Here is a 22,810-nt window from a genome sequence, read left to right as displayed (position 1 = left end):
ACGTTTTGACACTTTCTGCACACTGGGGTTAAGAGCTGAGTGTGTGGGCTCTTCAGAGCCTTGCAGTTACATAGGTATTCAGCGGTCTGAAAAAACGCGTTTATTTCGAGCTGAAAAACACGTTTTGAAAAGAGTGCTGTTACTGCCCCATAAGTTGCATGGGGGTGACCAAACTTGCAGAAACATGTTTATTTCTGCTGAAAAACACGTTTTGACACTTTCTGCACACTGGGGTTAAGAGCTGAGTGTGTGGGCTCTTCTGAGCCTTGCAGTTACATAGGGATTCAGCGGTCTGAAAAAACGCGTTTATTTCGTGCTGAAAAACACGTTTTGAAAAGGATGCTGTTACTGCCCCATAAGTTGCATGGGGGTGACCAAACTTGAAGAAACATGTTTATTTCTGCTGAAAAACACGTTTTGACACTTTCTGCACACTGGGGTTAAGAGCTGAGTGTGTGGGCTCTTCTGAGCCTTGCAGTTACATAGGGATTCAGCGGTCTGAAAAAAACGCGTTTATTTCGGGCTGAAAAACACGTTTTGAAAAGGGTGCTGTTACTGCCCCATAAGTTGCCTGGGGGTGACCAAACTTGCAGAAACATGTTTATTTCTGCTGAAAAACACGTTTTGACACTTTCTGCACACTGGGGTTAAGAGCTGAGTGTGTGGGCTCCTCTGAGCCTTACAGCTACATAGGGATTCAGCAGTTTGAAAAAACGCGTTTATTTCGTGCTGAAAAACACGTTTTGAAAAGGGTGCTGTTACTGCCCCATAAGTTGCATGGGGGTAACCAAACTTGCAGAAACATATTTATTTCTGCTGAAAAACACGTTTTGACACTTTCTGCACACTGGGGTTAAGAGCTGAGTGTGTGGGCTCTTCAGAGCCTTGCAGTTACATTGGGATTCAGCGGTCTGAAAATACGCGTTTATTTCGAGCTGAAAAACACGTTTTGAAAAGAGTGCTGTTACTGCCCCATAAGTTGCATGGGGGTGACCAAACTTGCAGAAACATGTTTTTTTCTGCTGAAAAACACGTTTTGACACTTTCTGCACACTGGGGTTAAGAGCTGAGTGTGTGGGCTCTTCTGAGCCTTGCAGTTACATAGGGATACAGCGGTCTGAAAAAAAGCGTTTATTTCGGGCTGAAAAACACGTTTTGAGAAGTGTGCTGTTACTGCCCCATAAGTTGCATGGGGGTGACCAAACTTTCAGAAACATGTTTATTTCTGCTGAAAAACACGTTTTGATACTTTCTGCACACTGGGGTTAAGAACTGAGTGTGTGGGCTCTTCAGCGGTCTGAAAAAACGCGTTTATTTCGGGTTGAAAAACACGTTTTGAAAAGGGTGCTGTTAATGCCCCATAAGTTGCATGGGGGTGACCAAACTTGCAGAAACATGTTTATTTCTGCTGAAAAACACGTTTTGACACTTTCTGCACACTGGGGTTAAGAGCTGAGTGTGTGGTCTCTTCTGAGCCTTGCAGCTACATAGGAATTCAGCGGTCTGAAAAAACGCGTTTATTTCGTGCTGAACAACACGTTTTGAAAAGTGTGCTGTACTGCCCCATAAGTTGCATGGGGGTGACCAAACTTGCAGAAATATGTTTATTTCTGCTGAAAAATACGTTTTGACACTTTCTGAACACTGGGGTTAAGAGCTGAGTGTGTGGGCTCTTCTGAGCCTTGCAGTTACATAGGGATTCAGCGGTCTGAAAAAACGCGTTTATTTCGGGCTGAAAAACACGTTTTGAGAAGTGTGCTGTTGCTGCCCCATAAGTTGCATGGGGGTGACCAAACCTGCAGAAACATGTTTATTTCTGCTGAAAAACACGTTTTGACACTTTCTGCACACTGGAGTTAAGAGCTGAGTGTGTGGGCTCTTCTGAGCCTTGCAGTTACATAGGGATTCAGCGGTCTGAAAAAACGTGTTTATTTCGGGCTGAAAAACACGTTTTGAAAAGGGTGCTGTTACTGCCCCATAAGTTGCATGGGGGTGACCAAACTTGCAGAAACATGTTTTTTTCTGCTGAAAAACACGTTTTGACACTTTCTGCACACTGGGGTTAAGAGCTGAGTGTGTGGGCTCTTCAGAGCCTTGCAGTTACATAGGTATTCAGCGGTCTGAAAAAACGCGTTTATTTCGAGCTGAAAAACACGTTTTGAAAAGAGTGCTGTTACTGCCCCATAAGTTGCATGGGGGTGACCAAACTTGCAGAAACATGTTTATTTCTGCTGAAAAACACGTTTTGACACTTTTTGCACACTGGGGTTAAGAGCTGAGTGTGTGGGCTCCTCTGAGCCTTACAGCTACATAGGGATTCAGCAGTTTGAAAAAACGCGTTTATTTCGTGCTGAAAAACACGTTTTGAAAAGGGTGCTGTTACTGCCCCATAAGTTGCATGGGGGTAACCAAACTTGCAAAAACATATTTATTTCTGCTGAAAAACACGTTTTGACACTTTCTGCACACTGGGGTTAAGAGCTGAGTGTGTGGGCTCTTCAGAGCCTTGCAGTTACATAGGTATTCAGCGGTCTGAAAAAACGCGTTTATTTCGAGCTGAAAAACATGTTTTGAAAAGGGTACTGTTACTGCCCCATAAGTTGCATGGGGGTGACCAAACTTGCAGAAACATGTTTATTTCTGCTGAAAAACACGTTTTGACACTTTCTGCACACTGGGGTTAAGAGCTGAGTGTGTGGGCTCTTCTGAGCCTTGCAGTTACATAGGGATTCAGCGGTCTGAAAAAACGCGTTTATTTCGGGCTGAAAAACACGTTTTGAAAAGGGTGCTGTTACTGCCCCATAAGTTGCATGTGGGTGACCAAACTTGCAGAAACATGTTTATTTCTGCTGAAAAACACGTTTTGACACTTTCTGCACACTGGGGTTAAGAGCTGAGTGTGTGGGCTCTTCTGAGCCTTGCAGCTACATTGGGATTCAGCGATCTGAAAATACGTGTTTATTTCGAGCTGAAAAACACGTTTTGAAAAGAGTGCTGTTACTGCCCCATAAGTTGCATGGGGGTGACCAAACTTGCAGAAACATGTTTTTTTCTGCTGAAAAACACGTTTTGACACTTTCTGCACACTGGGGTTAAGAGCTGAGTGTGTGGGCTCTTCTGAGCCTTGCAGTTACATAGGGATTCAGCGGTCTGAAAAAACGCGTTTATTTCGGGCTGAAAAACACGTTTTGAAAAGGGTGCTGTTACTGCCCCATAAGTTGCATGTGGGTGACCAAACTTGCAGAAACATGTTTATTTCTGCTGAAAAACACGTATTGACACTTTCTGCACACTGGGGTTAAGAGCTGAGTGTGTGGGCTCTTCTGAGCCTTGCAGCTACATTGGGATTCAGCGGTCTGAAAATACGCGTTTATTTCGAGCTGAAAAACACGTTTTGAAAAGAGTGCTGTTACTGCCCCATAAGTTGCATGAGGGTGACCAAACTTGCAGAAACATGTTTTTTTCTGCTGAAAAACACGTTTTGACACTTTCTGCACACTGGGGTTAAGAGCTGAGTGTGTGGGCTCTTCTGAGCCTTGCAGTTACATAGGGATTCAGCGGTCTGAAAAAACGCGTTTATTTCGGGCTGAAAAACACGTTTTGAAAAGGGTGCTGTTACTGCCCCATAAGTTGCATGTGGGTGACCAAACTTGCAGAAACATGTTTATTTCTGCTGAAAAACACGTATTGACACTTTCTGCACACTGGGGTTAAGAGCTGAGTGTGTGGGCTCTTCTGAGCCTTGCAGCTACATAGGGATTCAGCGGTCTGAAAAAACGCGTTTATTTCGGGCTGAAAAACACGTTTTGAAAAGGGTGCTGTTACTGCCCCATAAGTTGCATGTGGGTGACCAAACTTGCAGAAACATGTTTATTTCTGCTGAAAAACACGTATTGACACTTTCTGCACACTGGGGTTAAGAGCTGAGTGTGTGGGCTCTTCTGAGCCTTGCAGCTACATTGGGATTCAGCGGTCTGAAAATACGCGTTTATTTCGAGCTGAAAAACACGTTTTGAAAAGAGTGCTGTTACTGCCCCATAAGTTGCATGAGGGTGACCAAACTTGCAGAAACATGTTTTTTTCTGCTGAAAAACACGTTTTGACACTTTCTGCACACTGGGGTTAAGAGCTGAGTGTGTGGGCTCTTCAGCGGTCTGAAAAAACGCGTTTATTTCGGGCTGAAAAACACGTTTTGAAAAGGGTGCTGTTACTGCCCCATAAGTTGCATGGGGGTGACCAAACTTGCAGAAACATGTTTATTTCTGCTGAAAAACACGTTTTGACACTTTCTGCACACTGGGGTTAAGAGCTGAGTGTGTGGGCTCTTCTGAGCCTTGCAGTTACATAGGGATTCAGCGGTCTGAAAAAACGCGTTTATTTCGGGCTGAAAAACACGTTTTGAAAAGGGTGCTGTTACTGCCCCATAAGTTGCATGGGGGTGACCAAACTTGCAGAAACATGTTTATTTCTGCTGAAAAACACGTTTTGACACTTTCTGCACACTGGGGTTAAGAGCTGAGTGTGTGGGCTCTTCTGAGCCTTGCAGTTACATAGGGATTCAGCGGTCTGAAAAAACGCGTTTATTTCGGGCTGAAAAACACGTTTTGAAAAGTGTGCTGTTGCTGCCCCATAAGTTGCATGGGTGTGACCAAACTTGCAGAAACATGTTTATTTCTGCTGAAAAACACGTTTTGACACTTTCTGCACACTGGGGTTAAGAGCTGAGTGTGTGGGCTCTTCTGAGCCTTGCAGTTACATAGGGATACAGCGGTCTGAAAAAACGCGTTTATTTCGGGCTGAAAAACACGTTTTGAGAAGTGTGCTGTTACTGCCCCATAAGTTGCATGGGGGTGACCAAACTTTCAGAAACATGTTTATTTCTGCTGAAAAACACGTTTTGATACTTTCTGCACACTGGGGTTAAGAACTGAGTGTGTGGGCTCTTCAGCGGTCTGAAAAAACGCGTTTATTTCGGGTTGAAAAACACGTTTTGAAAAGGGTGCTGTTACTGCCCCATAAGTTGCATGGGGGTGACCAAACTTGCAGAAACATGTTTATTTCTGCTGAAAAACACGTTTTGACACTTTCTGCACACTGGGGTTAAGAGCTGAGTGTGTGGTCTCTTCTGAGCCTTGCAGCTACATAGGAATTCAGCGGTCTGAAAAAACGCGTTTATTTCGTGCTGAACAACACGTTTTGAAAAGTGTGCTGTACTGCCCCATAAGTTGCATGGGGGTGACCAAACTTGCAGAAACATGTTTATTTCTGCTGAAAAATACGTTTTGACACTTTCTGAACACTGGGGTTAAGAGCTGAGTGTGTGGGCTCTTCTGAGCCTTGCAGTTACATAGGGATTCAGCGGTCTGAAAAAACGCGTTTATTTCGGGCTGAAAAACACGTTTTGAGAAGTGTGCTGTTGCTGCCCCATAAGTTGCATGGGGGTGACCAAACCTGCAGAAACATGTTTATTTCTGCTGAAAAACACGTTTTGACACTTTCTGCACACTGGAGTTAAGAGCTGAGTGTGTGGGCTCTTCTGAGCCTTGCAGTTACATAGGGATTCAGCGGTCTGAAAAAACGTGTTTATTTCGGGCTGAAAAACACGTTTTGAAAAGGGTGCTGTTACTGCCCCATAAGTTGCATGGGGGTGACCAAACTTGCAGAAACATGTTTTTTTCTGCTGAAAAACACGTTTTGACACTTTCTGCACACTGGGGTTAAGAGCTGAGTGTGTGGGCTCTTCAGAGCCTTGCAGTTACATAGGTATTCAGCGGTCTGAAAAAACGCGTTTATTTCGAGCTGAAAAACACGTTTTGAAAAGAGTGCTGTTACTGCCCCATAAGTTGCATGGGGGTGACCAAACTTGCAGAAACATGTTTATTTCTGCTGAAAAACACGTTTTGACACTTTCTGCACACTGGGGTTAAGAGCTGAGTGTGTGGGCTCTTCTGAGCCTTGCAGTTACATAGGGATTCAGCGGTCTGAAAAAACGCGTTTATTTCGTGCTGAAAAACACGTTTTGAAAAGGATGCTGTTACTGCCCCATAAGTTGCATGGGGGTGACCAAACTTGAAGAAACATGTTTATTTCTGCTGAAAAACACGTTTTGACACTTTCTGCACACTGGGGTTAAGAGCTGAGTGTGTGGGCTCTTCTGAGCCTTGCAGTTACATAGGGATTCAGCGGTCTGAAAAAAACGCGTTTATTTCGGGCTGAAAAACACGTTTTGAAAAGGGTGCTGTTACTGCCCCATAAGTTGCCTGGGGGTGACCAAACTTGCAGAAACATGTTTATTTCTGCTGAAAAACACGTTTTGACACTTTCTGCACACTGGGGTTAAGAGCTGAGTGTGTGGGCTCCTCTGAGCCTTACAGCTACATAGGGATTCAGCAGTTTGAAAAAACGCGTTTATTTCGTGCTGAAAAACACGTTTTGAAAAGGGTGCTGTTACTGCCCCATAAGTTGCATGGGGGTAACCAAACTTGCAGAAACATATTTATTTCTGCTGAAAAACACGTTTTGACACTTTCTGCACACTGGGGTTAAGAGCTGAGTGTGTGGGCTCTTCAGAGCCTTGCAGTTACATTGGGATTCAGCGGTCTGAAAATACGCGTTTATTTCGAGCTGAAAAACACGTTTTGAAAAGAGTGCTGTTACTGCCCCATAAGTTGCATGGGGGTGACCAAACTTGCAGAAACATGTTTTTTTCTGCTGAAAAACACGTTTTGACACTTTCTGCACACTGGGGTTAAGAGCTGAGTGTGTGGGCTCTTCTGAGCCTTGCAGTTACATAGGGATACAGCGGTCTGAAAAAAAGCGTTTATTTCGGGCTGAAAAACACGTTTTGAGAAGTGTGCTGTTACTGCCCCATAAGTTGCATGGGGGTGACCAAACTTTCAGAAACATGTTTATTTCTGCTGAAAAACACGTTTTGATACTTTCTGCACACTGGGGTTAAGAACTGAGTGTGTGGGCTCTTCAGCGGTCTGAAAAAACGCGTTTATTTCGGGTTGAAAAACACGTTTTGAAAAGGGTGCTGTTACTGCCCCATAAGTTGCATGGGGGTGACCAAACTTGCAGAAACATGTTTATTTCTGCTGAAAAACACGTTTTGACACTTTCTGCACACTGGGGTTAAGAGCTGAGTGTGTGGTCTCTTCTGAGCCTTGCAGCTACATAGGAATTCAGCGGTCTGAAAAAACGCGTTTATTTCGTGCTGAACAACACGTTTTGAAAAGTGTGCTGTACTGCCCCATAAGTTGCATGGGGGTGACCAAACTTGCAGAAACATGTTTATTTCTGCTGAAAAATACGTTTTGACACTTTCTGAACACTGGGGTTAAGAGCTGAGTGTGTGGGCTCTTCTGAGCCTTGCAGTTACATAGGGATTCAGCGGTCTGAAAAAACGCGTTTATTTCGGGCTGAAAAACACGTTTTGAGAAGTGTGCTGTTGCTGCCCCATAAGTTGCATGGGGGTGACCAAACCTGCAGAAACATGTTTATTTCTGCTGAAAAACACGTTTTGACACTTTCTGCACACTGGAGTTAAGAGCTGAGTGTGTGGGCTCTTCTGAGCCTTGCAGTTACATAGGTATTCAGCGGTCTGAAAAAACGCGTTTATTTCGAGCTGAAAAACACGTTTTGAAAAGAGTGCTGTTACTGCCCCATAAGTTGCATGGGGGTGACCAAACTTGCAGAAACATGTTTATTTCTGCTGAAAAACACGTTTTGACACTTTTTGCACACTGGGGTTAAGAGCTGAGTGTGTGGGCTCCTCTGAGCCTTACAGCTACATAGGGATTCAGCAGTTTGAAAAAACGCGTTTATTTCGTGCTGAAAAACACGTTTTGAAAAGGGTGCTGTTACTGCCCCATAAGTTGCATGGGGGTAACCAAACTTGCAAAAACATATTTATTTCTGCTGAAAAACACGTTTTGACACTTTCTGCACACTGGGGTTAAGAGCTGAGTGTGTGGGCTCTTCAGAGCCTTGCAGTTACATAGGTATTCAGCGGTCTGAAAAAACGCGTTTATTTCGAGCTGAAAAACATGTTTTGAAAAGGGTACTGTTACTGCCCCATAAGTTGCATGGGGGTGACCAAACTTGCAGAAACATGTTTATTTCTGCTGAAAAACACGTTTTGACACTTTCTGCACACTGGGGTTAAGAGCTGAGTGTGTGGGCTCTTCTGAGCCTTGCAGTTACATAGGGATTCAGCGGTCTGAAAAAACGCGTTTATTTCGGGCTGAAAAACACGTTTTGAAAAGGGTGCTGTTACTGCCCCATAAGTTCCATGTGGGTGACCAAACTTGCAGAAACATGTTTATTTCTGCTGAAAAACACGTTTTGACACTTTCTGCACACTGGGGTTAAGAGCTGAGTGTGTGGGCTCTTCTGAGCCTTGCAGCTACATTGGGATTCAGCGATCTGAAAATACGTGTTTATTTCGAGCTGAAAAACACGTTTTGAAAAGAGTGCTGTTACTGCCCCATAAGTTGCATGGGGGTGACCAAACTTGCAGAAACATGTTTTTTTCTGCTGAAAAACACGTTTTGACACTTTCTGCACACTGGGGTTAAGAGCTGAGTGTGTGGGCTCTTCTGAGCCTTGCAGTTACATAGGGATTCAGCGGTCTGAAAAAACGCGTTTATTTCGGGCTGAAAAACACGTTTTGAAAAGGGTGCTGTTACTGCCCCATAAGTTGCATGTGGGTGACCAAACTTGCAGAAACATGTTTATTTCTGCTGAAAAACACGTATTGACACTTTCTGCACACTGGGGTTAAGAGCTGAGTGTGTGGGCTCTTCTGAGCCTTGCAGCTACATTGGGATTCAGCGGTCTGAAAATACGCGTTTATTTCGAGCTGAAAAACACGTTTTGAAAAGAGTGCTGTTACTGCCCCATAAGTTGCATGAGGGTGACCAAACTTGCAGAAACATGTTTTTTTCTGCTGAAAAACACGTTTTGACACTTTCTGCACACTGGGGTTAAGAGCTGAGTGTGTGGGCTCTTCAGCGGTCTGAAAAAACGCGTTTATTTCGGGCTGAAAAACACGTTTTGAAAAGGGTGCTGTTACTGCCCCATAAGTTGCATGGGGGTGACCAAACTTGCAGAAACATGTTTATTTCTGCTGAAAAACACGTTTTGACACTTTCTGCACACTGGGGTTAAGAGCTGAGTGTGTGGGCTCTTCTGAGCCTTGCAGTTACATAGGGATTCAGCGGTCTGAAAAAACGCGTTTATTTCGGGCTGAAAAACACGTTTTGAAAAGTGTGCTGTTGCTGCTCCATAAGTTGCATGGGTGTGACCAAACTTGCAGAAACATGTTTATTTCTGCTGAAAAACACGTTTTGACACTTTCTGCACACTGGGGTTAAGAGCTGAGTGTGTGGGCTCTTCTGAGCCTTGCAGCTACATTGGGATTCAGCGGTCTGAAAATACGCGTTTATTTCGAGCTGAAAAACACGTTTTGAAAAGAGTGCTGTTACTGCCCCATAAGTTGCATGGGGGTGACCAAACTTGCAGAAACATGTTTATTTCTGCTGAAAAACACGTTTTGACACTTTCTGCACACTGGGGTTAAGAGCTGAGTGTGTGGGCTCTTCTGAGCCTTGCAGTTACATAGGGATACAGCGGTCTGAAAAAACGCGTTTATTTCGGGCTGAAAAACACGTTTTGAGAAGTGTGCTGTTACTGCCCCATAAGTTGCATGGGGGTGACCAAACTTTCAGAAACATGTTTATTTCTGCTGAAAAACACGTTTTGATACTTTCTGCACACTGGGGTTAAGAACTGAGTGTGTGGGCTCTTCAGCGGTCTGAAAAAACGCGTTTATTTCGGGTTGAAAAACACGTTTTGAAAAGGGTGCTGTTACTGCCCCATAAGTTGCATGGGGGTGACCAAACTTGCAGAAACATGTTTATTTCTGCTGAAAAACACGTTTTGACACTTTCTGCACACTGGGGTTAAGAGCTGAGTGTGTGGGCTCTTCTGAGCCTTGCAGTTACATAGGGATTCAGCGGTCTGAAAAAACGCGTTTATTTCGGGCTGAAAAACACGTTTTGAAAAGTGTGCTGTTGCTGCCCCATAAGTTGCATGGGTGTGACCAAACTTGCAGAAACATGTTTATTTCTGCTGAAAAACACGTTTTGACACTTTCTGCACACTGGGGTTAAGAGCTGAGTGTGTGGGCTCTTCTGAGCCTTGCAGCTACATTGGGATTCAGCGGTCTGAAAATACGCGTTTATTTCGAGCTGAAAAACACGTTTTGAAAAGAGTGCTGTTACTGCCCCATAAGTTGCATGGGGGTGACCAAACTTGCAGAAACATGTTTATTTCTGCTGAAAAACACGTTTTGACACTTTCTGCACACTGGGGTTAAGAGCTGAGTGTGTGGGCTCTTCTGAGCCTTGCAGTTACATAGGGATACAGCGGTCTGAAAAAACGCGTTTATTTCGGGCTGAAAAACACGTTTTGAGAAGTGTGCTGTTACTGCCCCATAAGTTGCATGGGGGTGACCAAACTTTCAGAAACATGTTTATTTCTGCTGAAAAACACGTTTTGATACTTTCTGCACACTGGGGTTAAGAACTGAGTGTGTGGGCTCTTCAGCGGTCTGAAAAAACGCGTTTATTTCGGGTTGAAAAACACGTTTTGAAAAGGGTGCTGTTACTGCCCCATAAGTTGCATGGGGGTGACCAAACTTGCAGAAACATGTTTATTTCTGCTGAAAAACACGTTTTGACACTTTCTGCACACTGGGGTTAAGAGCTGAGTGTGTGGTCTCTTCTGAGCCTTGCAGCTACATAGGAATTCAGCGGTCTGAAAAAACGCGTTTATTTCGTGCTGAACAACACGTTTTGAAAAGTGTGCTGTACTGCCCCATAAGTTGCATGGGGGTGACCAAACTTGCAGAAACATGTTTATTTCTGCTGAAAAATACGTTTTGACACTTTCTGAACACTGGGGTTAAGAGCTGAGTGTGTGGGCTCTTCTGAGCCTTGCAGTTACATAGGGATTCAGCGGTCTGAAAAAACGCGTTTATTTCGGGCTGAAAAACACGTTTTGAGAAGTGTGCTGTTGCTGCCCCATAAGTTGCATGGGGGTGACCAAACCTGCAGAAACATGTTTATTTCTGCTGAAAAACACGTTTTGACACTTTCTGCACACTGGAGTTAAGAGCTGAGTGTGTGGGCTCTTCTGAGCCTTGCAGTTACATAGGGATTCAGCGGTCTGAAAAAACGTGTTTATTTCGGGCTGAAAAACACGTTTTGAAAAGGGTGCTGTTACTGCCCCATAAGTTGCATGGGGGTGACCAAACTTGCAGAAACATGTTTTTTTCTGCTGAAAAACACGTTTTGACACTTTCTGCACACTGGGGTTAAGAGCTGAGTGTGTGGGCTCTTCAGAGCCTTGCAGTTACATAGGTATTCAGCGGTCTGAAAAAACGCGTTTATTTCGAGCTGAAAAACACGTTTTGAAAAGAGTGCTGTTACTGCCCCATAAGTTGCATGGGGGTGACCAAACTTGCAGAAACATGTTTATTTCTGCTGAAAAACACGTTTTGACACTTTCTGCACACTGGGGTTAAGAGCTGAGTGTGTGGGCTCTTCTGAGCCTTGCAGTTACATAGGGATTCAGCGGTCTGAAAAAACGCGTTTATTTCGTGCTGAAAAACACGTTTTGAAAAGGATGCTGTTACTGCCCCATAAGTTGCATGGGGGTGACCAAACTTGAAGAAACATGTTTATTTCTGCTGAAAAACACGTTTTGACACTTTCTGCACACTGGGGTTAAGAGCTGAGTGTGTGGACTCTTCTGAGCCTTGCAGTTACATAGGGATTCAGCGGTCTGAAAAAACGCGTTTATTTCGGGCTGAAAAACACGTTTTGAAAAGGGTGCTGTTACTGCCCCATCAGTTGCATGGGGGTGACCAAACTTGCAGAAACATGTTTATTTAGGCTGAAAAACACGTTTTGACACTTTTTGCACACTGGGGTTAAGAGCTGAGTGTGTGGGCTCCTCTGAGCCTTACAGCTACATAGGGATTCAGCAGTTTGAAAAAACGCGTTTATTTCGTGCTGAAAAACACGTTTTGAAAAGGGTGCTGTTACTGCCCCATAAGTTGCATGGGGGTAACCAAACTTGCAGAAACATGTTTATTTCTGCTGAAAAACACGTTTTGACACTTTCTGCACACTGGGGTTAAGAGCTGAGTGTGTGGGCTCTTCTGAGCCTTGCAGTTACATAGGGATTCAGCGGTCTGAAAAAACGCGTTTATTTCGGGCTGAAAAACACGTTTTGAAAAGTGTGCTGTTGCTGCCCCATAAGTTGCATGGGTGTGACCAAACTTGCAGAAACATGTTTATTTCTGCTGAAAAACACGTTTTGACACTTTCTGCACACTGGGGTTAAGAGCTGAGTGTGTGGGCTCTTCTGAGCCTTGCAGCTACATTGGGATTCAGCGGTCTGAAAATACGCGTTTATTTCGAGCTGAAAAACACGTTTTGAAAAGAGTGCTGTTACTGCCCCATAAGTTGCATGGGGGTGACCAAACTTGCAGAAACATGTTTATTTCTGCTGAAAAACACGTTTTGACACTTTCTGCACACTGGGGTTAAGAGCTGAGTGTGTGGGCTCTTCTGAGCCTTGCAGTTACATAGGGATACAGCGGTCTGAAAAAACGCGTTTATTTCGGGCTGAAAAACAAGTTTTGAGAAGTGTGCTGTTACTGCACCATAAGTTGCATGGGGGTGACCAAACTTTCAGAAACATGTTTATTTCTGCTGAAAAACACGTTTTGATACTTTCTGCACACTGGGGTTAAGAACTGAGTGTGTGGGCTCTTCAGCGGTCTGAAAAAACGCGTTTATTTCGGGTTGAAAAACACGTTTTGAAAATGGTGCTGTTACTGCCCCATAAGTTGCATGAGGGTGACCAAACTTGCAGAAACATGTTTATTTCTGCTGAAAAACACGTTTTGACACTTTCTGCACACTGGGGTTAAGAGCTGAGTGTGTGGGCTCTTCTGAGCCTTGCAGTTACATAGGGATTCAGCGGTCTGAAAAAACGCGTTTATTTCGGGCTGAAAAACACGTTTTGAAAAGTGTGCTGTTGCTGCCCCATAAGTTGCATGGGTGTGACCAAACTTGCAGAAACATGTTTATTTCTGCTGAAAAACACGTTTTGACACTTTCTGCACACTGGGGTTAAGAGCTGAGTGTGTGGGCTCTTCTGAGCCTTGCAGCTACATTGGGATTCAGCGGTCTGAAAATACGCGTTTATTTCGAGCTGAAAAACACGTTTTGAAAAGAGTGCTGTTACTGCCCCATAAGTTGCATGGGGGTGACCAAACTTGCAGAAACATGTTTATTTCTGCTGAAAAACACGTTTTGACACTTTCTGCACACTGGGGTTAAGAGCTGAGTGTGTGGGCTCTTCTGAGCCTTGCAGTTACATAGGGATACAGCGGTCTGAAAAAACGCGTTTATTTCGGGCTGAAAAACACGTTTTGAGAAGTGTGCTGTTACTGCCCCATAAGTTGCATGGGGGTGACCAAACTTTCAGAAACATGTTTATTTCTGCTGAAAAACACGTTTTGATACTTTCTGCACACTGGGGTTAAGAACTGAGTGTGTGGGCTCTTCAGCGGTCTGAAAAAACGCGTTTATTTCGGGTTGAAAAACACGTTTTGAAAAGGGTGCTGTTACTGCCCCATAAGTTGCATGGGGGTAACCAAACTTGCAGAAACATGTTTATTTCTGCTGAAAAACACGTTTTGACACTTTCTGCACACTGGGGTTAAGAGCTGAGTGTGTGGGCTCTTCTGAGCCTTGCAGTTACATAGGGATACAGCGGTCTGAAAAAACGCGTTTATTTCGGGCTGAAAAACACGTTTTGAGAAGTGTGCTGTTACTGCCCCATAAGTTGCATGGGGGTGACCAAACTTTCAGAAACATGTTTATTTCTGCTGAAAAACACGTTTTGACACTTTCTGCACACTGGGGTTAAGAGCTGAGTGTGTGGGCTCTTCTGAGCCTTGCAGCTACATAGGTATTCAGCGGTCTGAAAAAACGCGTTTATTTCGAGCTGAAAAACACGTTTTGAAAAGAGTGCTGTTACTGCCCCATAAGTTGCATGGGGGTGACCAAACTTGCAGAAACATGTTTATTTCTGCTGAAAAACACGTTTTGACACTTTCTGCACACTGGGGTTAAGAGCTGAGTGTGTGGGCTCTTCTGAGCCTTGCAGTTACATAGGGATTCAGCGGTCTGAAAAAACGCGTTTATTTCGTGCTGAAAAACACGTTTTGAAAAGGATGCTGTTACTGCCCCATAAGTTGCATGGGGGTGACCAAACTTGAAGAAACATGTTTATTTCTGCTGAAAAACACGTTTTGACACTTTCTGCACACTGGGGTTAAGAGCTGAGTGTGTGGGCTCTTCTGAGCCTTGCAGTTACATAGGGATTCAGCGGACTGAAAAAACGCGTTTATTTCGGGCTGAAAAACACGTTTTGAAAAGGGTGCTGTTACTGCCCCATAAGTTGCATGGGGGTGACCAAACTTGCAGAAACATGTTTATTTCTGCTGAAAAACACGTTTTGACACTTTTTGCACACTGGGGTTAAGAGCTGAGTGTGTGGGCTCCTCTGAGCCTTACAGCTACATAGGGATTCAGCAGTTTGAAAAAACGCGTTTATTTCGTGCTGAAAAACACGTTTTGAAAAGGGTGCTGTTACTGCCCCATAAGTTGCATGGGGGTAACCAAACTTGCAGAAACATGTTTATTTCTGCTGAAAAACACGTTTTGACACTTTCTGCACACTGGGGTTAAGAGCTGAGTGTGTGGGCTCTTCTGAGCCTTGCAGTTACATAGGGATTCAGCGGTCTGAAAAAACGCGTTTATTTCGGGCTGAAAAACACGTTTTGAAAAGTGTGCTGTTGCTGCCCCATAAGTTGCATGGGTGTGACCAAACTTGCAGAAACATGTTTATTTCTGCTGAAAAACACGTTTTGACACTTTCTGCACACTGGGGTTAAGAGCTGAGTGTGTGGGCTCTTCTGAGCCTTGCAGCTACATTGGGATTCAGCGGTCTGAAAATACGCGTTTATTTCGAGCTGAAAAACACGTTTTGAAAAGAGTGCTGTTACTGCCCCATAAGTTGCATGGGGGTGACCAAACTTGCAGAAACATGTTTATTTCTGCTGAAAAACACGTTTTGACACTTTCTGCACACTGGGGTTAAGAGCTGAGTGTGTGGGCTCTTCTGAGCCTTGCAGTTACATAGGGATACAGCGGTCTGAAAAAACGCGTTTATTTCGGGCTGAAAAACAAGTTTTGAGAAGTGTGCTGTTACTGCACCATAAGTTGCATGGGGGTGACCAAACTTTCAGAAACATGTTTATTTCTGCTGAAAAACACGTTTTGATACTTTCTGCACACTGGGGTTAAGAACTGAGTGTGTGGGCTCTTCAGCGGTCTGAAAAAACGCGTTTATTTCGGGTTGAAAAACACGTTTTGAAAATGGTGCTGTTACTGCCCCATAAGTTGCATGAGGGTGACCAAACTTGCAGAAACATGTTTATTTCTGCTGAAAAACACGTTTTGACACTTTCTGCACACTGGGGTTAAGAGCTGAGTGTGTGGGCTCTTCTGAGCCTTGCAGTTACATAGGGATTCAGCGGTCTGAAAAAACGCGTTTATTTCGGGCTGAAAAACACGTTTTGAAAAGTGTGCTGTTGCTGCCCCATAAGTTGCATGGGTGTGACCAAACTTGCAGAAACATGTTTATTTCTGCTGAAAAACACGTTTTGACACTTTCTGCACACTGGGGTTAAGAGCTGAGTGTGTGGGCTCTTCTGAGCCTTGCAGCTACATTGGGATTCAGCGGTCTGAAAATACGCGTTTATTTCGAGCTGAAAAACACGTTTTGAAAAGAGTGCTGTTACTGCCCCATAAGTTGCATGGGGGTGACCAAACTTGCAGAAACATGTTTATTTCTGCTGAAAAACACGTTTTGACACTTTCTGCACACTGGGGTTAAGAGCTGAGTGTGTGGGCTCTTCTGAGCCTTGCAGTTACATAGGGATACAGCGGTCTGAAAAAACGCGTTTATTTCGGGCTGAAAAACACGTTTTGAGAAGTGTGCTGTTACTGCCCCATAAGTTGCATGGGGGTGACCAAACTTTCAGAAACATGTTTATTTCTGCTGAAAAACACGTTTTGATACTTTCTGCACACTGGGGTTAAGAACTGAGTGTGTGGGCTCTTCAGCGGTCTGAAAAAACGCGTTTATTTCGGGTTGAAAAACACGTTTTGAAAAGGGTGCTGTTACTGCCCCATAAGTTGCATGGGGGTAACCAAACTTGCAGAAACATGTTTATTTCTGCTGAAAAACACATTTTGACACTTTCTGCACACTGGGGTTAAGAGCTGAGTGTGTGGGCTCTTCTGAGCCTTGCAGTTACATAGGGATACAGCGGTCTGAAAAAACGCATTTATTTCGGGCTGAAAAACACGTTTTGAGAAGTGTGCTGTTACTGCCCCATAAGTTGCATGGGGGTGACCAAACTTTCAGAAACATGTTTATTTCTGCTGAAAAACACGTTTTGACACTTTCTGCACACTGGGGTTAAGAGCTGAGTGTGTGGGCTCTTCTGAGCCTTGCAGCTACATAGGTATTCAGCGGTCTGAAAAAACGCGTTTATTTCGAGCTGAAAAACACGTTTTGAAAAGAGTGCTGTTACTGCCCCATAAGTTGCATGGGGGTGACCAAACTTGCAGAAACATGTTTATTTCTGCTGAAAAACACGTTTTGACACTTTCTGCACACTGGGGTTAAGAGCTGAGTGTGTGGGCTCTTCTGAGCCTTGCAGTTACATAGGGATTCAGCGGTCTGAAAAAACGCGTTTATTTCGTGCTGAAAAACACGTTTTGAAAAGGATGCTGTTACTGCCCCATAAGTTGCATGGGGGTGACCAAACTTGAAGAAACATGTTTATTTCTGCTGAAAAACACGTTTTGACACTTTCTGCACACTGGGGTTAAGAGCTGAGTGTGTGGGCTCTTCTGAGCCTTGCAGTTACATAGGGATTCAGCGGACTGAAAAAACGCGTTTATTTCGGGCTGAAAAACACGTTTTGAAAAGGGTGCTGTTACTGCCCCATAAGTTGCATGGGGGTGACCAAACTTGCAGAAACATGTTTATTTCTGCTGAAAAACACGTTTTGACACTTTTTGCACACTGGGGTTAAGAGCTGAGTGTGTGGGCTCCTCTGAGCCTTACAGCTACATAGGGATTCAGCAGTTTGAAAAAACGCGTTTATTTCGTGCTGAAAAACACGTTTTGAAAAGGGTGCTGTTACTGCCCCATAAGTTGCATGGGGGTAACCAAACTTGCAGAAACATATTTATTTCTGCAGAAAAACACGTTTTGACACTTTCTGCACACTGGGGTTAAGAGCTGAGTGTGTGGGCTCTTCAGAGCCTTGCAGTTACATAGGTATTCAGCGGTCTGAAAAAACGCGTTTATTTCGAGCTGAAAAACATGTTTTGAAAAGGGTACTGTTACTGCCCCATAAGTTGCATGGGGGTGACCAAACTTGCAGAAACATGTTTATTTCTGCTGAAAAACACGTTTTGACACTTTCTGCACACTGGGGTTAAGAGCTGAGTGTGTGGGCTCTTCTGAGCCTTGCAGTTACATAGGGATTCAGCGGTCTGAAAAAACGCGTTTATTTCGGGCTGAAAAACACGTTTTGAAAAGGGTGCTGTTACTGCCCCATAAGTTGCATGTGGGTGACCAAACTTGCAGAAACATGTTTATTTCTGCTGAAAAACACGTTTTGACACTTTCTGCACACTGGGGTTAAGAGCTGAGTGTGTGGGCTCTTCTGAGCCTTGCAGCTACATTGGGATTCAGCGATCTGAAAATACGTGTTTATTTCGAGCTGAAAAACACGTTTTGAAAAGAGTGCTGTTACTGCCCCATAAGTTGCATGGGGGTGACCAAACTTGCAGAAACAAGTTTTTTTCTGCTGAAAAACACGTTTTGACACTTTCTGCACACTGGGGTTAAGAGCTGAGTGTGTGGGCTCTTCTGAGCCTTGCAGTTACATAGGGATTCAGCGGTCTGAAAAAACGCGTTTATTTCGGGCTGAAAAACACGTTTTGAAAAGGGTGCTGTTACTGCCCCATAAGTTGCATGTGGGTGACCAAACTTGCAGAAACATGTTTATTTCTGCTGAAAAACACGTATTGACACTTTCTGCACACTGGGGTTAAGAGCTGAGTGTGTGGGCTCTTCTGAGCCTTGCAGCTACATTGGGATTCAGCGGTCTGAAAATACGCGTTTATTTCGAGCTGAAAAACACGTTTTGAAAAGAGTGCTGTTACTGCCCCATAAGTTGCATGAGGGTGACCAAACTTGCAGAAACATGTTTTTTTCTGCTGAAAAACACGTTTTGACACTTTCTGCACACTGGGGTTAAGAGCTGAGTGTGTGGGCTCTTCAGCGGTCTGAAAAAACGCGTTTATTTCGGGCTGAAAAACACGTTTTGAAAAGGGTGCTGTTACTGCCCCATAAGTTGCATGGGGGTGACCAAACTTGCAGAAACATGTTTATTTCTGCTGAAAAACACGTTTTGACACTTTCTGCACACTGGGGTTAAGAGCTGAGTGTGTGGGCTCTTCTGAGCCTTGCAGTTACATAGGGATACAGCGGTCTGAAAAAACGCGTTTATTTCGGGCTGAAAAACACGTTTTGAGAAGTGTGCTGTTACTGCCCCATAAGTTGCATGGGGGTGACCAAACTTTCAGAAACATGTTTATTTCTGCTGAAAAACACGTTTTGATACTTTCTGCACACTGGGGTTAAGAACTGAGTGTGTGGGCTCTTCAGCGGTCTGAAAAAACGCGTTTATTTCGGGTTGAAAAACACGTTTTGAAAAGGGTGCTGTTACTGCCCCATAAGTTGCATGGGGGTAACCAAACTTGCAGAAACATGTTTATTTCTGCTGAAAAACACGTTTTGACACTTTCTGCACACTGGGGTTAAGAGCTGAGTGTGTGGGCTCTTCTGAGCCTTGCAGTTACATAGGGATACAGCGGTCTGAAAAAACGCGTTTATTTCGGGCTGAAAAACACGTTTTGAGAAGTGTGCTGTTACTGCCCCATAAGTTGCATGGGGGTGACCAAACTTTCAGAAACATGTTTATTTCTGCTGAAAAACACGTTTTGACACTTTCTGCACACTGGGGTTAAGAGCTGAGTGTGTGGGCTCTTCTGAGCCTTGCAGCTACATAGGTATTCAGCGGTCTGAAAAAACGCGTTTATTTCGAGCTGAAAAACACGTTTTGAAAAGAGTGCTGTTACTGCCCCATAAGTTGCATGGGGGTGACCAAACTTGCAGAAACATGTTTATTTCTGCTGAAAAACACGTTTTGACACTTTCTGCACACTGGGGTTAAGAGCTGAGTGTGTGGGCTCTTCTGAGCCTTGCAGTTACATAGGGATTCAGCGGTCTGAAAAAACGCGTTTATTTCGTGCTGAAAAACACGTTTTGAAAAGGATGCTGTTACTGCCCCATAAGTTGCATGGGGGTGACCAAACTTGAAGAAACATGTTTATTTCTGCTGAAAAACACGTTTTGACACTTTCTGCACACTGGGGTTAAGAGCTGAGTGTGTGGGCTCTTCTGAGCCTTGCAGTTACATAGGGATTCAGCGGACTGAAAAAACGCGTTTATTTCGGGCTGAAAAACACGTTTTGAAAAGGGTGCTGTTACTCCCCATAAGTTGCATGGGGGTGACCAAACTTGCAGAAACATGTTTATTTCTGCTGAAAAACACGTTTTGACACTTTTTGCACACTGGGGTTAAGAGCTGAGTGTGTGGGCTCCTCTGAGCCTTACAGCTACATAGGGATTCAGCAGTTTGAAAAAACGCGTTTATTTCGTGCTGAAAAACACGTTTTGAAAAGGGTGCTGTTACTGCCCCATAAGTTGCATGGGGGTAACCAAACTTGCAGAAACATGTTTATTTCTGCTGAAAAACACGTTTTGACACTTTCTGCACACTGGGGTTAAGAGCTGAGTGTGTGGGCTCTTCTGAGCCTTGCAGTTACATAGGGATTCAGCGGTCTGAAAAAACGCGTTTATTTCGGGCTGAAAAACACGTTTTGAAAAGTGTGCTGTTGCTGCCCCATAAGTTGCATGGGTGTGACCAAACTTGCAGAAACATGTTTATTTCTGCTGAAAAACACGTTTTGACACTTTCTGCACACTGGGGTTAAGAGCTGAGTGTGTGGGCTCTTCTGAGCCTTGCAGCTACATTGGGATTCAGCGGTCTGAAAATACGCGTTTATTTCGAGCTGAAAAACACGTTTTGAAAAGAGTGCTGTTACTGCCCCATAAGTTGCATGGGGGTGACCAAACTTGCAGAAACATGTTTATTTCTGCTGAAAAACACGTTTTGACACTTTCTGCACACTGGGGTTAAGAGCTGAGTGTGTGGGCTCTTCTGAGCCTTGCAGTTACATAGGGATACAGCGGTCTGAAAAAACGCGTTTATTTCGGGCTGAAAAACAAGTTTTGAGAAGTGTGCTGTTACTGCACCATAAGTTGCATGGGGGTGACCAAACTTTCAGAAACATGTTTATTTCTGCTGAAAAACACGTTTTGATACTTTCTGCACACTGGGGTTAAGAACTGAGTGTGTGGGCTCTTCAGCGGTCTGAAAAAACGCGTTTATTTCGGGTTGAAAAACACGTTTTGAAAATGGTGCTGTTACTGCCCCATAAGTTGCATGAGGGTGACCAAACTTGCAGAAACATGTTTATTTCTGCTGAAAAACACGTTTTGACACTTTCTGCACACTGGGGTTAAGAGCTGAGTGTGTGGGCTCTTCTGAGCCTTGCAGTTACATAGGGATTCAGCGGTCTGAAAAAACGCGTTTATTTCGGGCTGAAAAACACGTTTTGAAAAGTGTGCTGTTGCTGCCCCATAAGTTGCATGGGTGTGACCAAACTTGCAGAAACATGTTTATTTCTGCTGAAAAACACGTTTTGACACTTTCTGCACACTGGGGTTAAGAGCTGAGTGTGTGGGCTCTTCTGAGCCTTGCAGCTACATTGGGATTCAGCGGTCTGAAAATACGCGTTTATTTCGAGCTGAAAAACACGTTTTGAAAAGAGTGCTGTTACTGCCCCATAAGTTGCATGGGGGTGACCAAACTTGCAGAAACATGTTTATTTCTGCTGAAAAACACGTTTTGACACTTTCTGCACACTGGGGTTAAGAGCTGAGTGTGTGGGCTCTTCTGAGCCTTGCAGTTACATAGGGATACAGCGGTCTGAAAAAACGCGTTTATTTCGGGCTGAAAAACACGTTTTGAGAAGTGTGCTGTTACTGCCCCATAAGTTGCATGGGGGTGACCAAACTTTCAGAAACATGTTTATTTCTGCTGAAAAACACGTTTTGATACTTTCTGCACACTGGGGTTAAGAACTGAGTGTGTGGGCTCTTCAGCGGTCTGAAAAAACGCGTTTATTTCGGGTTGAAAAACACGTTTTGAAAAGGGTGCTGTTACTGCCCCATAAGTTGCATGGGGGTAACCAAACTTGCAGAAACATGTTTATTTCTGCTGAAAAACACATTTTGACACTTTCTGCACACTGGGGTTAAGAGCTGAGTGTGTGGGCTCTTCTGAGCCTTGCAGTTACATAGGGATACAGCGGTCTGAAAAAACGCGTTTATTTCGGGCTGAAAAACACGTTTTGAGAAGTGTGCTGTTACTGCCCCATAAGTTGCATGGGGGTGACCAAACTTTCAGAAACATGTTTATTTCTGCTGAAAAACACGTTTTGACACTTTCTGCACACTGGGGTTAAGAGCTGAGTGTGTGGGCTCTTCTGAGCCTTGCAGCTACATAGGTATTCAGCGGTCTGAAAAAACGCGTTTATTTCGAGCTGAAAAACACGTTTTGAAAAGAGTGCTGTTACTGCCCCATAAGTTGCATGGGGGTGACCAAACTTGCAGAAACATGTTTATTTCTGCTGAAAAACACGTTTTGACACTTTCTGCACACTGGGGTTAAGAGCTGAGTGTGTGGGCTCTTCTGAGCCTTGCAGTTACATAGGGATTCAGCGGTCTGAAAAAACGCGTTTATTTCGTGCTGAAAAACACGTTTTGAAAAGGATGCTGTTACTGCCCCATAAGTTGCATGGGGGTGACCAAACTTGAAGAAACATGTTTATTTCTGCTGAAAAACACGTTTTGACACTTTCTGCACACTGGGGTTAAGAGCTGAGTGTGTGGGCTCTTCTGAGCCTTGCAGTTACATAGGGATTCAGCGGACTGAAAAAACGCGTTTATTTCGGGCTGAAAAACACGTTTTGAAAAGGGTGCTGTTACTGCCCCATAAGTTGCATGGGGGTGACCAAACTTGCAGAAACATGTTTATTTCTGCTGAAAAACACGTTTTGACACTTTTTGCACACTGGGGTTAAGAGCTGAGTGTGTGGGCTCCTCTGAGCCTTACAGCTACATAGGGATTCAGCAGTTTGAAAAAACGCGTTTATTTCGTGCTGAAAAACACGTTTTGAAAAGGGTGCTGTTACTGCCCCATAAGTTGCATGGGGGTAACCAAACTTGCAGAAACATATTTATTTCTGCAGAAAAACACGTTTTGACACTTTCTGCACACTGGGGTTAAGAGCTGAGTGTGTGGGCTCTTCAGAGCCTTGCAGTTACATAGGTATTCAGCGGTCTGAAAAAACGCGTTTATTTCGAGCTGAAAAACATGTTTTGAAAA

The sequence above is a fragment of the Lepisosteus platostomus genome, chromosome 2, assembly GCF_059453375.1.
Source record: "Lepisosteus platostomus isolate fLepPlt1 chromosome 2, fLepPlt1.hap1, whole genome shotgun sequence".
Lineage (NCBI taxonomy): Eukaryota > Metazoa > Chordata > Actinopteri > Semionotiformes > Lepisosteidae > Lepisosteus > Lepisosteus platostomus.
This window is presented reverse-complemented; position numbering follows the sequence as displayed.